The 14,788-nt window shown below is 41.4% G+C and overlaps 1 protein-coding gene across 1 annotated transcript in view; it reads right to left on the bottom strand.

Moving 5' to 3' along the window:
* The window catches only part of RCL1 (RNA terminal phosphate cyclase like 1), an 88,856-nt gene extending 77,552 nt beyond the window's left edge, over positions 1–11,304 (bottom strand). Inside the window, exon 1 of the mRNA XM_043486869.1 lies at positions 11,092–11,304. The gene's annotated coding sequence lies outside the window, so the exon portion shown is untranslated. The remainder of the gene's footprint in view (positions 1–11,091) is intronic.
* Between the last annotated feature and the right edge of the window lie 3,484 nt (positions 11,305–14,788).

Genomic DNA, 14,788 nt, shown 5'->3' with positions numbered 1-14,788 from the left:
CTGCCTTAGGACAGATATTGACTCAGAACCATGAAGCTATACTACCCTTAGATTCCTAACACTCAGAAACCATATGAGATAACGTAGTTTGAAGGTACAAAGTTCTGGAATAATTTGTTATGCAGTAATAGATAGTTAATACACTGACAAAGAAAGATGCTACCTTTTAATTTTAAAGTAAAGGACATTTTAAAAAAACTACCATCTGTGATCACCATCATTTTACAAAATATATGATTAAAGTCTTTTTATGTGTATCATTTTAACATACTAGAGAGTGAACCCTCACGTACTTATGTACCTAATTCAACAATTACTAATTCACATACAATCTTACTTCATCTAGACCTCCATCCATCTACCCATGTTCATCTTAAATTATTTTGAAGGAAATCCCAGACAACATAACATTTCATCTGTAAATATTTGTAAAAGATTCATATCCAGTGTTGTCGCTTGGAGAATTCCATGGACAGAGGAGCCTGGCAGGCTAAAGTACATAGGGCTGCAAAGATTCAGACACACCACAGTTTGAAGGCATCAATTCTTTGGCACTCAGCCTTCTTTATGGTCCAACTCTCACATCCGGCTATGCAAGCCTTTGTCAGCAAAGTGATGTCTCTGCTTTTTAATACATTGTCTAGGTTTGTCATAGCTTTCCTTCCAAGGAGTAAGCATCTTTTAATTTCATGGCTGCAGTCACTGTCCACAGCGATCTGGGATCCCAAGAATACAAAATCTGTCACTGTTTACACTTTTTCCCCATCTATTTGCCATGAAATGTTGGGACTGGATGTTATGATCTTGCTTTTGTGAATGTTGAGTTTTAAGACAGCTTTTTTATTCTCCTCTTTCACCCTCCTTAAGAGGCTCTTTAGTTCTTTGCTTTCAGCCATTAGAGTGGTATCATCTGCATATCTGAGGTTGGTGATATTTCTCCTGGCAATCTTGATTCCAGCTTGTGATTCATCCAGCCCAGCATTTCGCATTGTGTACTCTGCATATAATTTAAATAAGTAGGGTGACAATATACAGCCTTAACATATTCCTTTCTTAATTTTGAGCCAGTTAGTTGTTCCGTATAAAGTTCTGTTGCTTCTTGAGCTGTATAAAGGTTTCTCAGGAGGCAGGTAAGGTGGTCTGGGATTTCCACTCCTTTAGAAGTTTTCCTGTTTGTTGTGATCCACACAGTCAAAGGTTTTAGCATAGTTGATGAAACAGAAGTAGATGTTTTTCTAGAATTCCCTGGATTTCTCTTTAATCCAACAGATGTTGCCAATTTGATTTCTTGTTCCTCTGCCTTTTCTATATCCAGCTTGTACATATGGAAGTTCTTGGTACACATACAGTTGAAGCCTAGTCTGAGGATTTTGATCATTATTAGATTAGATCTGGTAGACAGAGTGCCTGAGGAACTATGGACAGAGGTTCATAACATTGTACAGGAGGTGGTGACCAAAACCATCCCAAAGGAAAAAAAAAATGCAAGAAGGCAAAGTGGTTTTCTGAGGAGGCTTTATAAATAGCTGAGAAAAAAGAGAAGCAAAAAGCAAAGGAAAATGGGAAATATACACCCAACTGAATGCAGAGTTCCAGAGAATAGTAAGGAGAGATAAGAAAGTCTTATTAAGTGAACAATGCAAAGAAATAGAGGGAAAAAATAGAATGAAAAAGACTAGAGATATCTTCAAGAATACTGGAGATACCTAGGGAACATTCCATGCAAAGATGGGCACAATAAAGGACAGAACGGCAAGGATCTAACAGAAGCAGAAGAGATTAAGAAGAGGTGGCAAAAATACACAGAAGAACTACACAAAAAAGGTCTTAATGACCCAGATAACTACAATGGTGTGGTCACTCACTTAGAACCAGACATCCTGGAGTGTGAAGACAAGCGGGCCTTAGGAAGAATTACTATGAACAAAATTAGTGGAAGTGATGGAATTCCAGCTGGTTTATTTCAAATCCTAAAAGATGATGCTATTAAAGTGTTGCACTCAATATGTCAATAAATTTGGAAAACTCTGCAGTGGCCACAGGACTGGAAAAGGTCAGTTTCCATTGCAATTCCAAAGAAAAGCAATGCCAAAGAATGTTCAAACTACCGTAGAATTGCACTCATTTCACATGCTAGCAAAGTAATGCTCAAAATCCTTCAAGTGAGGCTTCAACAGTACATGAACAGAGAACTTCCAGATGTTCAAGCTGGATTTAGAAAAGGCAGAGGAAATAGAGATCAAGTTGCCAACATTCACTGTATCATGGAAAAAGCAAGAGAGTTCCAGAAATTCCAGTTTTTAACTACAAGATACTAGGAGCACTACCTTTCCCAACTGGGACAACCAAAAAACAATCTCCAGATATTGCCAAATATCTCCTAGGAACAAAAATATTGAGAGTAACAGATATTAGAGGACTCAGGAGATTCAGGATCAAACCTGGGGTAATGGGGCACTGGGGAGCAGAAGGCATCCTCTATAGGTAGGATGTGCACCTCTGTCATGAGGCGTAGAATGTCTAGATGACTCTTCTTTTTCATGTTGGCAGCCAGGGATGACCATTGCCTACCTCCATTAATTCATCAGGAGGGGTTGCACAATGGTACTTTTCAAACTCAATTATTTATTTTTCATTTATTAAGTCGAATATCTCCATGAAGAGAAACTTCTTCTCATCTAGTATCTGGCTAGCTGAGGTGCAGTTCACAGAGGAAACATAAGATCTGCATTTGTTCCTTTTCATTTATCTACCAATTTTCAAAATAATGAGTTCTACAAAGGTGTCCTTTGGGGATTTGGGAGTATGTGAGCCTTTATGAGCTCATTAATTTAAATATATTTGATGTGATTCAAATCACTGCAGTTAGTATTCTTAATAATAACCAAATTATCCCCTCTCTCTAAGAAGTGACTCTCTTTTTTTCTTTTAAATATTTATTTATTTTATTTAACTGCACTGGGTCTTAGTTGCAGCATGCAGGATCTTTAGCTGTGGCATGTGAATTCTTAGTTGTGGTATGTGGGATCTAATTCCCTGACCAGGGATTGAACCTGGGCCCCCTGCATTGGGAGCACAGAGTTTTAGCCACTGGACCACCAGGTAAGTCCCAAGAAGTGACTCTTTACTTGGTTGCTGAACCTTTTTGCCTTATTCAAGTGTATCCTAATAACATCCTTGCTTTCTTGGATGAGATGGTGTTCCAGAATCAACCTGTATCTTTTCTGTCTCTCATCTAAAATCAATCATTTTCCTAAGAAGTTCTGACTTCTTTTAGTGGGAACTGTAGGCCACTAAGTAGATCTGGGTAATCTACTGTATTGTCCTTGTTTCTAGTCTTTTTCAGGAGACAAAGCAGAGAAATACTTTTTCTTTTTAAGATAAAAATATACTGTGAATTTGTAGTGGTACTTCCATTCAGGATTCAAGGTATTTAACTCCATTATTCTTACATTTGTATCTTTGCTTCCATTGCCCCCCTCGCAAAAAACCTGATTCCCAAGGACCCCAACATAATTCTCATTTGGTTTATCCCACAAAACACAAAACTAGTGTCAGAACAAGAATTATAACATCAACAATACACTTATAAAAAAGAACTTACAGCATTTGTTTTTCTCCCCAGAGTATACACCAGAAGGGATGTATAGGGAATTTCCTATGTTTTAAAAGTCTTAAAATAGTTCCACTCTCTGTAGTTATGCCATCTACTTATTATAGACTTAGGCTTATTTGTTTCATTTGCTTCCAATTTTAGGGACTTAAAAAGTTTTTAACTTTGTTTCACAATTAGGTAAAATTTACAAAACACAAGTATATGTAGAAAAATGTAGCTATTGTTTCCATCCTTTTTATCCTGTCCCTTCCCTCTCCCATATAAATGACAGATATTTTTAAGTTTAGTTTATCCTTATTTTATAAAATATAGTTTTATTCTCTCTTCTTTCAGCTTTTTTAGATAAGCAGTACCATATTATACAGAATTTTCTTCATGTCAGTTTTCAACTGATAAATATGTGTTAGAAATCACTCCACAGAAGAATACACAGTTCTTTCTCATTTCTCTTTATAGCTTCCTTTGTGTGGATGGGCCATTTTATTTAACAATCCACAACAATTTCCAGTGTTTTGCTATGACAACACTGTAGGAATTATGGGGCCCACTGGGTAAAAGAATGCAAACAACTTCAGTATTCTTGCCTTGAAAACCCCATGAACAGTATGAAAAGGCAAAAAGATATGACACTGAAAGATGAACTCCACAGGTCAGTAGGTGCCCAATATGCTACTGGAGAAGAGTGGAGAAATAACTCCAGAAAGAATGAAGAGACAGAGTCAAGGCAAAAACAACACACAGCTGTGGATGTGATTGGTGATGGAAGTCAAGTCCGACACAGTCAAGAACAAATTTGCATAGGTACCTGGAATGTTAGGTCCATGAATCAAGGCAAATTGGAAATGGTCAAACGAGACAGCAAGAGTGAACATCGACATTTTAGGATTCAGTGAACTAAAATGGACAGGAATGGGTGAATTTAATTCAGATGACCATTATATCTACTACTGTGGGCAAGAATCACTTAGAAGAAATGTAGTAGAACTCATAGTCAACAAAAGAGTCTGAAATGCACTACTTGAGTGCAATATCAAAAATGACAGAATGATCTCTGTTCATTTCCAAGGCAAAGCATTCAATATCACAGTAACCGAAGTCTATGCCCCAACCACTAATGCCAAAGAAGCTGAAGTTTAACGGCTTTATAAGGACCTACAAGACCTTCTAGAACTAACACCAAAAAAAGATGTCCTTTTTATCATAGAGGACTAGAATGCAAAGGTAGGAAGTCAAGAGATACTTGAAGTAACAGGCTAGTTTGGCCTTGCAGTACAAAATGAAGCAGGGCAAAGGCTAACAGAGTTAGCCAAGAGAACGCACTAGTCATAGCAAACACCCACTTCCAAAAACCCAAGAGATGACTCTACACATGGACATTTTCATATAATTAATACCAAAATCAGAATGATTATATTCTTTGCAGCCAAAGATGGAGAAGCTGTATACAGTCAGCAAAAACAAGATCAAGAGCTGACTGTGGCTCAGATCATGAATTCTTTATTGCCAAATTCAGACTTAAATTGAAGAAAATAGGGACAATCACTAGACCATTCAGGTATGACCTAAATCAAATCCCTCACAATTATACAGTGGAAGTGAGACATAGATTCAAGGGATTAGATCTGATAGACAGAGTTTCTGAAGAACTATGGACAGAAGTTCATGACATTGTACAGAAGGCAGTGATCAAGACCATCCCCAAGAAAAAGAAATGCAAAAAGGCAAAATAGTTGTCTAAGGAGGCCTTACAAATAGCTGAGAAAAGAGAAGCAAAAGGCAAATGAGAAAAGGAAAGATATACTCATCTGAATGCAGAGTTCCAAAGAATAGCAAGGAAAGATAAGAAAGGCTTTCTCAACAGCATGTATATTATCTATAGGGAAACAGATCACCAGCCCAGGTGGGATGCATGAGACAAGTGCTCTGGCCTGGTGCACTGGGAAGACCCAGAGGAATCGGGTGGAGAGGGAGGTGGGAGGGGGGATCGGGATGGGGAATACATGTAACTCTATGGCTGATTCATATCAATGTATGACAAAACCCACTGAAATGTTGTGAAGTAATTGCCTCCAACTAATAAAAAAAAAAAAAAAAAAAAAAAAAAAAAAAAAAAAAAAAAAAAAAGGCTTTCTCAGTGATCAATGCAAAGGAATAGAGGAAAACAGTAGAATGGAAAAGACTAGAAATCTCTTCAAGACAATTAGAGATACCAAAGGGACACTTCATGCAAATAAGGGCACAATAAAGGACAGAAACAGTATGGACCTAACAGAAGCAGTAAATATTAAGAACTGGTGGCAAGATACATAGAAGAACTACACACAAAAAAATCTTAATGACTCAGATAATCATGATGGTGTGATCACTCACCTAAAGCCAGACATTGGAGTGCAAAGTCAAGTGGGTCTTAGGAAGCGTTACTACAAACAAAGCTAGTAGAAGTGATGGAATTCCAGCTGAGCCATTTCACATCCTAAAAGATGATGCTGTGAAAGTGTTGTTCTCAACACGCCAACAAATTTGGAAAACTCAGCAGTGGCCACTGAACTGGAAAAGGTCAGTTTTCATCCCTATCCCAAAGAAGGGCAATGCCAAAGAATGTTCAAACTACCACATAATTGCACTCATTTCATATACTAGCAAGGTCATGCTCAAAATCTTTCAAGTTAGGCTTCAACAGTATGTGAACCAAGAACTTCCAGATGTACACGCTGGATTTAGAAAAAGCAGAGGAACCAGAGATCAAATTGCCAACATCCATTGATCACAGAAAAAGCAAGAGAGTTCCAGAAAGACATAATATTTCTGCTTTATTGACTATGTCAAAGCGTTTGACTGTGTGTCACAACAAACTGGAAAATTCTGAAAGAGATGGGAATACCAAACCACCTGACCTCCTTCTTGAGAAATCTGTATGCAGGTCAAGAAGCAACAGTTAGAACTGAACATGGAACAACAGACTGGTTCCAAATTGGGAAAGGAGTATGTCAAGGCTGTATATTGTTACCCTGTTTATTTAAGTTATATGCAGAGTACATCATGCGAAATGCCAGGCTGGATGAAGCACAAGCTGGAATCAAGATTGCCAGGAGAAATATCAATAACCTCAGAAATGCAGATGAAACCACCCTTACGGCAGAAAGTGAAGAACTAAGGAGTCTGTTGATGAAAGTGAAAGAGGAGAGTGAAAAAATTGGCTTAAAACTCAACATTCAAAAAACGAAGATCATGCCATCACTTCATGGCAAATAGATGGGAAAACAGTGGAAACAGTGACAGACTTTCTTTTCTTGGGCTCCAAAATCACTGCAGATGGTGACTGTAGCCATAAAATTAAAAGACGTTTGCTCCTTGGAAGAAAAGCTATGACAAACCTGGGCAGTAATTAAAAAGCAGAGACATTACTTTGCCGACAAAGGTCCATCTAGTCAGAGCCATGGTTTTTCCAGTAGTCATGTATGGATGTGAGAGTTGGTCTATAAGGAAAGCTGAGTACCGAAGAATTGATGCTTTTGAACTGTGGTGTTGGAGAAGACTCTTGAGAGTGTCTTGGATTGCAAGGAGATCCAGCCAGTCCATCCTAAAGGAAATCAGTCCCAAATATTCATTGGAAGGACTGATGCTGAAGCTGAAACTCCAGTGCTTTGACCACCTGATGTGAAGAACTGACTCATTTGAAAAGACCCTGATGCTGGGAAAGACTGAAGGCAGGAGGAGAAGGGGATGACAGAGGACAAGATGGTTGGATGGCATCACTGACTCGATGCACATGAGTTTGAGCAAGCTCCAGGAGTTGGTGATGGTTAGGGAAGCCTGGCGTGCTGCAGTCCCTGGGGTCACAAAGAGTTGGACACGACTGAGTGACTGAACTGACTGAATTTGGTCTATTTCTCAATGTCATTATTTCCAGACCATTCTCTCTCCCAGTCCCTCACCTCTGAACCGTTGTTCATTCTAATAAGCCGGATAACTCTGAATTTGACATGCACTAGTCTCTTCTCCCTTCCCTGCCCACTCCTCCCCACCACCACCTTCCCAAGTTAAAACCATAAAAAACACTTTTGCTGGGACAATCCTCTAAGAGATAAAAACCACACAGAGAATAGCTCATAGTTAAGCCTGGGACTATAATTTATTATTATTATTATTTTTTTACAAAAAGGACAAACCCCTGAATTTTGCCTTCAGGGAGAAGTACTGGAACAATGGACTTATTGTATAATTCTAGCCCAGTGATTTTGGGGACCAAGGCTGTCTAAAACCAGAGAAGGGAAACCAGAGAGGAGAAACCAGCTGCGGGGAATTCCAAGAAACATCAACATGTGTGTACTTCTTGGAGGGAAATTTCCAGTGATTTCTGGGAACATTTAGTAACTTCTGTGCTTACATATGTTTGGTGTATAAAGGCAAGTGCTCACCCCAAAGATAGTCAGCAAGAGACATTATGAGCCGTTATTTTTCAGTTAAAAAAAGTTTCCCCCTTTCCCTCTTATTTATAAAACATTATATATTGTCATAAGTAGAAATTAAATCATATATGACTGATACTCATACAATAAAATCTTTCTATATTCAATGGACAAATGGCATACCCATTAATGGTCATGTTTTATGTAACAAAATCATGGCACAAAATTATTTGTGTCCTTAAACACAGGATTCAGAATGTTAAAGTTTTAACTCTCTCCTTTCTGCTAGAATTAAAGAACTTATTGTAATTCCTTAACTTTAATAAACTCAATGACTACTTCATGACTGACTAAATTGTCAAAGAAGTTTCCCAGTTAGGCTGTTATCAGTGGCCCATAAGAAATATTTATAATCATCTCAAACTCAACATGTCTAAAAGCTGAACTCATCTTCTGCTGAAATCTGAGGTTTTTTTCCAGTCATGTCATCCCTTTTCTTTTTAACAGAGGAAGTAATGATAGTTTTCTGGTTCACCAAAGTTACAACATCAATGCCTCTCTCTTTTCTTCTCCACATATTTACAAAGACAGAAATTCTCCTTTTATCTCATAAAGGGAAGAATATTTTTTTCCTTTATTCTTTTCTTCTTTTTTAAATTGCATCTTTATGAGAAGACGGGTATGAGCCAATCCTAACATAGCTATCACTTTACAACGTACGTAAATGAAACCATCATGCCGTGCACCTTAATTTATACAGTGACGTGTATCAGTCATTTCTCAATAAAGCTGGGGAAAAAAGAATTCTCCTTTAAACTGTCTCCAGAATTCCGTCTTGGATTTCACAACACCAACCACTTTAGGCCTCATCAACTGGAAAGATGTTAGTAAGGAGGATTCAAATTCATGTCCATCCAATTGCTTCTTCATTATTCCCCCTAACACGTCCTTATGTTTTATTAGTCCTTTTTCTGAAATGTGTCATAGGTCCTCATTGTTTACTAACTAAAACCTAAACTCTTAGACCTAATGTCATTCATTTAAAAACTATCTAGTCTGTGCCAGACACTGTGCTAGGCAGAAAGGATACAAGAATGCAAAGAAGTTAACAGGCGAGATTCCCCTCCCCACGGTACCAGAAGCTAGTGAAGGAGATGTACAATAAAGTGCAAGACAAAAATAAACATACAGCTTGTGACAAGTGCCTGAAGGAAATAAATAACCAGGGTGCCCAAGAATCACAGAGAGGGTCTACTGGTTGGTGGGTGCTATGCAGGCTTGGGGAGGGGGTTGCTGAAAGAGGAAGTGGGGAGACCAACAAAGAGGGTCCTCCCATTGTCTGGGCAGCAGATGACAGATGGTTTTGATTACTGTGGAGAGAGAAGGAAGTGGGCATATTAGAGATATATTTAAGAAGTAGAAATGATAGGACTTGTTAATGGATTTGATATGAAGGGGAAGAGCTGAACCAAATATCACGTCTAGCTCTCTGGTTTAAACAATCTGGTAGATGGTGGTACCAGTTGAGATGAGGAATATGAGAGAAGAATGGGTTTGAGGAACTGAAATCAGGAATTCCATGTTGCACCTAATCAACCATCTAAGAAGATGGAGGAACCAGCCCTGCAATCACAGGAGTAACAGTCACCAGGGAACAGACTCCCATGACCCCATCCCTTAAACCCAGCTCTTACAGAGAGAACCCAATCCTCTGGGCAGCCAGTGGCTAATCCCTATCCCAGCTGGAGACCCAGCCCAGAGCAACTTTGACCTTGGCCCAGTTTTTGTCAGGTCAAGTTTATCTTCTACAGCCTCCAGGGCAGGAAGAGTCTGGTCAGAGTTCTTCCCCAGCAGCATCTGTTCCTAACCCTCCCCTGACTTAAGGGAGGGGGATTCCTCCCAAAGACTCCCGCATCCAGCAGGGCCACCCTCTCTGGATTGCCTGTGGAATAGAAGGGAAGCTCTTCTTGCCCATCCTCCCATGGGCAGGATCCCTTCCAGGAGCAAGCACTGCCCTCCACAATCCCCTGTGGGTCAGGAGGAAGTTTATCTCCCTGTCTCTGGTCTGGACGTTGTGCTCTCCCTGCTACCAGCAGAAAGAGACAGTGTCAGACCCGCATTGGTCCACGGCCACCCTGAGGCTGAGTCCTGGCCCCTTGCTCAGTTCACTCCTGTTGGCCAGGGCGTTGCCCACAGGGATAGGGCCTCTGGCTGGCTGGCCTCCTGCTCTCCTCCAGGCTGCCCTTCCCTGACCACATGAGCCAGATCTGCTTCCGTTGCTGTAACACAGGTTGTGTTGTGTGGCCCCTGGAACCTATCCCCAGCTGGTTACTCTCACCTCAGCCACCTGGGCAAGGCCCTCAACTTCCTGGAAAGATTACTGGTAGTGCTTCTGCTTTTACTCCTCAAGCTGCTCAGATTCTGTAAAACACGTTTGTTCTCTGAGGCCCAGTGCTCAGTTTGGTCAGAGACACTGGGTGCTACCTGCAGCTAGGGCAGACTTGGCCCTCCTGCTTCCAGGGGACAGCTCCCTTGGGCCCAGACGTGCCCCTGATCCTGGGTTGGGGGAGGGGACACTGGACAAAGACAGGAACATCTGCCACCGGCAATCTCCTGCTTGGTGCTCTCCAACCTCCCCCCCACTCTCCTCATCTACCCCTCATCATGAGGACAACCAAACCCATGTGGGGGTTCTGGGAAGATGCTCTTGCCTGCTGCTGTGACCAGGAGCCATCCAGGAAGTCCCAACTTCCTAGCCCCCCACCAAATGACTTTTAGTGACTTTTGAACTTGACAGTTCAAGGAGTAAAAAGAAAGCAAAAGGGAAACTGTATCGTCTCTCACTTCTTTCAAGCACTTCCATCTAGTTTATACTGAGTCATTCAGAACTTGAAAGTTATTTTCTACCAGGTCGAAATTTGTGTGACGCCTTTCAATTGTGCCTTCCCAGTAAGGCTGGGAGGCTGTGCAGAAAGCAAGGGTTTTGCTTCTCCTTTGTGTCTATCTTTGTGTCTACTGCTCCTCTCCCCATGCAAGGCTCTGGGAAGCCCCTCCCCCACCCCTTACCTCCAGAGGGCCTCTGGCAGAAAGCTCTGTGCTGGGAGGAAGACAGCTCAGCTTCTCGTTCTGGCCCTGCTGATAGTCTTCCCAGTGCCCTATGCCAGCCCTATCAGTTATTTGCACACGGATGCCCCTGGGGGTCGAGAGGGCAGGCTGGAAGCAGGAGGAAGAGTGGTCTATGGGGCCCTGGCTTCTAGACTGTGAGGCTCGCTTCCAGCACCTCAGGAGAATAAAGTATTCAGCCCAGGAGGAATACTCAGGCTTTCAGACTACATACTACTAGGGAAAGGATTTTAAAAGGTTAGTCACGTAGTCATTTGACAGTCTGTAAAGGAAACGTGGATGACTAACAGAATTACAGGATGACTCCACCCTCTTGCAGAAATCGCTTATTCTTTTGAACGTTCTGGGTAATTTCACAACACTTAGTGCTGGCTGGGAGCAGCTTTCCATCAGCAGGATGGAAATAGGGGTAATTAGCATATCCTTCCCTTCTCTTTCATTACCTGCTCGGCTCTTTTCTGCGACCAGACTTTTTCCACTTGTTTTTCTTGTCTAAGTTTTCATGCCTTCAGAAATCAATTTAGTCATTCAAGTGGGACAATGGTAGACAAACTGGGTAGGGAAAAAAAAAAAATTCAATTACGCAGCAGTCTAGTCTTGAATTCCTGTAAAACAAAATTTCCCGTCTTCCTCCTCCCCATCGGGTTAAAACACAGATGTTGACACAGCGCCATCTGTTGGTATCTGGAATTGCAGTCGCTGAATACTCGCTTTATATTTGTGTTGCCTTGACTAGTGCTGCTCACTTAACTCATTCACTGGAACACGTTCATTGTGTGCCTCCTTTGTGTTAAGCACTATACTAGATGTTAGAAGTATGAGAAAGCATGGCCGCAGTTTTGTTCTGTCTAGGATGGTCAGAATCTTGGTACAAGTCGGAATCATCCCAGGAAATTTCTAAAATGCACACCCCTGGGCTCCATCCTGCAAAGATTTTGAGTTGATGGGACTGAGATAGGTCCCAGGAACTTGATTTTCAACAAAATTCCCAGGTGATTCTCAAGGAGGGGGGCCCACAAATCACATTTTGAGAAAAACTAATAACAGAAGTAGACAGTGGAATAATATTGAAATATAGCCCAGTAAATGCCACATCCTAAGGCAGAGTCTACTGAAGACACAGAGAAAAGATGGCTAATCAGAATAAGGAATAGATGGGAGAAGGCTTCCCCAAAGGCAAGACTCTAGATGAGGTGAAGAAGTGGAGCAGAGGATCCAGGCAGAAGGTGCACTATATGAAAAGGCAAGAGGTCATGAAATTTCATCTGACCTGCAGGTAATGTTCAGTTCAGTTCAGTTCAGTTGCTCAGTTGTGTCCGACTCTTTGCGACCCCATGGACTGCAGTACACCAGGCCTCCCTGTCCATAATCAACTCCCGGGGTTTACTCAAACTCATGTCCTTTGAGTCAGTGATGCGATCCAACCATCTCATCCTCTGTCGTCCCCTTCTCCTTCTGCCTTCAATCTTTCCCAGCATCAGGGTCTTTTCCAATGAGTCAGTTCTTTGCATCAGGTGGCCAAAGTGTTGGAGTTTCAGCTTCAGCATCAGTCCTTCCAATGAATATTCAGAACTGATTTCCTTTAGGATGGACTGGTTGCAGGCCAAGGGGATCTCAAAAGTCTTCTCCAACACCACAGTTCAAAAGCATCAATTCTTCGGTGCTCAGCTTTCTTTATAGTCCAACTCTCACATCCATACATGACTACTGGAAAAACCATAGCTTTGACTAAACGGACCTTTGTTGGCAAAGTAATGTCTCTGCTTTTAATATGCTGTCTAGGTTGGTCATAACTTTTCTTCCAAGGAGCAAGCATCTTTTAATTTTGGAAGCTAGTTTGAAGTGTGACAGAGTGTCAGAAAATAAAAAGTGTGGAATACTAGGCTAACTTTATCCTAAAAGCTCCAGGGAATGCAGAAACTTTTTAAATAGGAGATTGACTTGGCCACATTTGTATTTTAGAAAAATCTCTCTGGCAGCAAACTAAGTGTGCAGGATGAAAAGCAGAGCATCCTTTGGTAAAGAAGTGGTAGGGCTCTGAGCAGAGGCAATGGGCAGAGGATGAAGAGGAGGGAGCAGACTGGGAGGAATTCAGAAGGTATAGACAGTAGAAACTAATGGCTGACACACACGGGGCCAGGAGCAAGTGTGAGGGGTCCAAGGATGACCTTAAGGGTTCTGGTTTGGGTTATCAGGAGCCAGACAACCAGTTTTGGGTTGTCTTTCCCAAGACAAGGCACACAAAGTGAGGGCTGGTGAGGGGCAGAGAAGAGTAGGAGAGACACAAAAGGGAGAGAGGTAATGGGCAGCGTTCTCGTCTAGTATAAATGTCACTACCCTACTCTGACATTTACTATGTGATCTTAAGTCTTCCTTCATCCTACTGTGCCTTGGTTGTTTCATCTGTAAAATATAGACCATATTAGTATCTACCTCATAGGCTTGTTGTGAGGATTCAGTGAGTTAATACATGCAAGATACTTAACAAAAGTGCTTAACACTTAATAGGACTTAGTGTTGTGTTAGCCGCTCAGTCGTGTCTGACCCTTTGTGACCCTATAGACTATAGCCTGCCAGGCTCCTCTTTCCGTGGGCTTCTCTGGCCAAGAATATTGGAGTGGGTAGCCATTCCCTTCTCCAGAGGATCTTCTCGACCCAGGGATTGAACCTGGGTCTTCTGCATTGCAGCAGATTCTTTATTGTCTGAGCCACCAGGGGTGCCCAGTAGATGATAACCATTATTTTATTATCTTTATATATTATTCATAATAATGTTCATTGCCAGATTACTAACTGTGGTAACATTGGGTCATTGCCCCCAGTGTTTCATTCCCTCCATGTTTTAGAATTTTACATCCATGCCCTTTGCTGAAGGACTTGGCACTAGGATAAAGTACATCCTCCTGTTTGGCATCCATGACTTGCTCTGGCCAGTGCAGGAGCAGTGACACTGTGACACCAAGAGAGGCTTTAAATGTGCTCGTGAGGTTTGGCTTGTTCTTTTGAGCTTATGCTATTCACCAACCATGACCTTGTTAGCCACAGGGCCTGGAGTGATGAAGACCAAGGAGCAGTCTCAATCCCAAGGTGCCAAGCCAAACCATAGACTTGTGAGCAAGAAAATAAATGTTTGTGGTTGTGTGTCACTCAGATACGAGTGTTATTGTTACAGAGCATTACTATAACAATTGTGAACTAATATGCTGATATGGGAAAACATTCTCTGACCAAATTTTAACACTGTTTCAGGGATTCTTGTATCTCTGCCTTGGGTTCCTCAAAAGTAGAGGCTGCCTAGGCATCCAGGATCTCTGACAATATACCAGGCTTTCTCAGTGTTTGTCAGGAGCAATCTTTTCTTTTTTTTTAGAGTGAAATTTATTTTTTGCCACACAACATATTTGATCTTAGTTCCCTGACCAAAGAACTCAACCTGGGCACTTGGTAGTGAAAGCATGGAGCCTTAACCACAGGACTGCCAGGGAATTCCCAAAAGTAATCATTTTAGAGGTTTCCCAAGTTGTAGCTACCAAAGAGTTACGCTGAGTGTCTTCATGTCTATGAGAAGACAGGCACTGAGTCAGAAAAGTGGCAGCTTATACCCTTCCTTCCCTTTGACCAAGCTCAGCTCATGGCCCTG

Source organism: Cervus canadensis, chromosome 14 (assembly GCF_019320065.1).
Source record: "Cervus canadensis isolate Bull #8, Minnesota chromosome 14, ASM1932006v1, whole genome shotgun sequence".
NCBI lineage: Eukaryota > Metazoa > Chordata > Mammalia > Artiodactyla > Cervidae > Cervus > Cervus canadensis.
The sequence above is the reverse complement of the archived record's forward strand: the minus strand, read 5'-3'. Positions and strand labels throughout refer to the sequence as shown.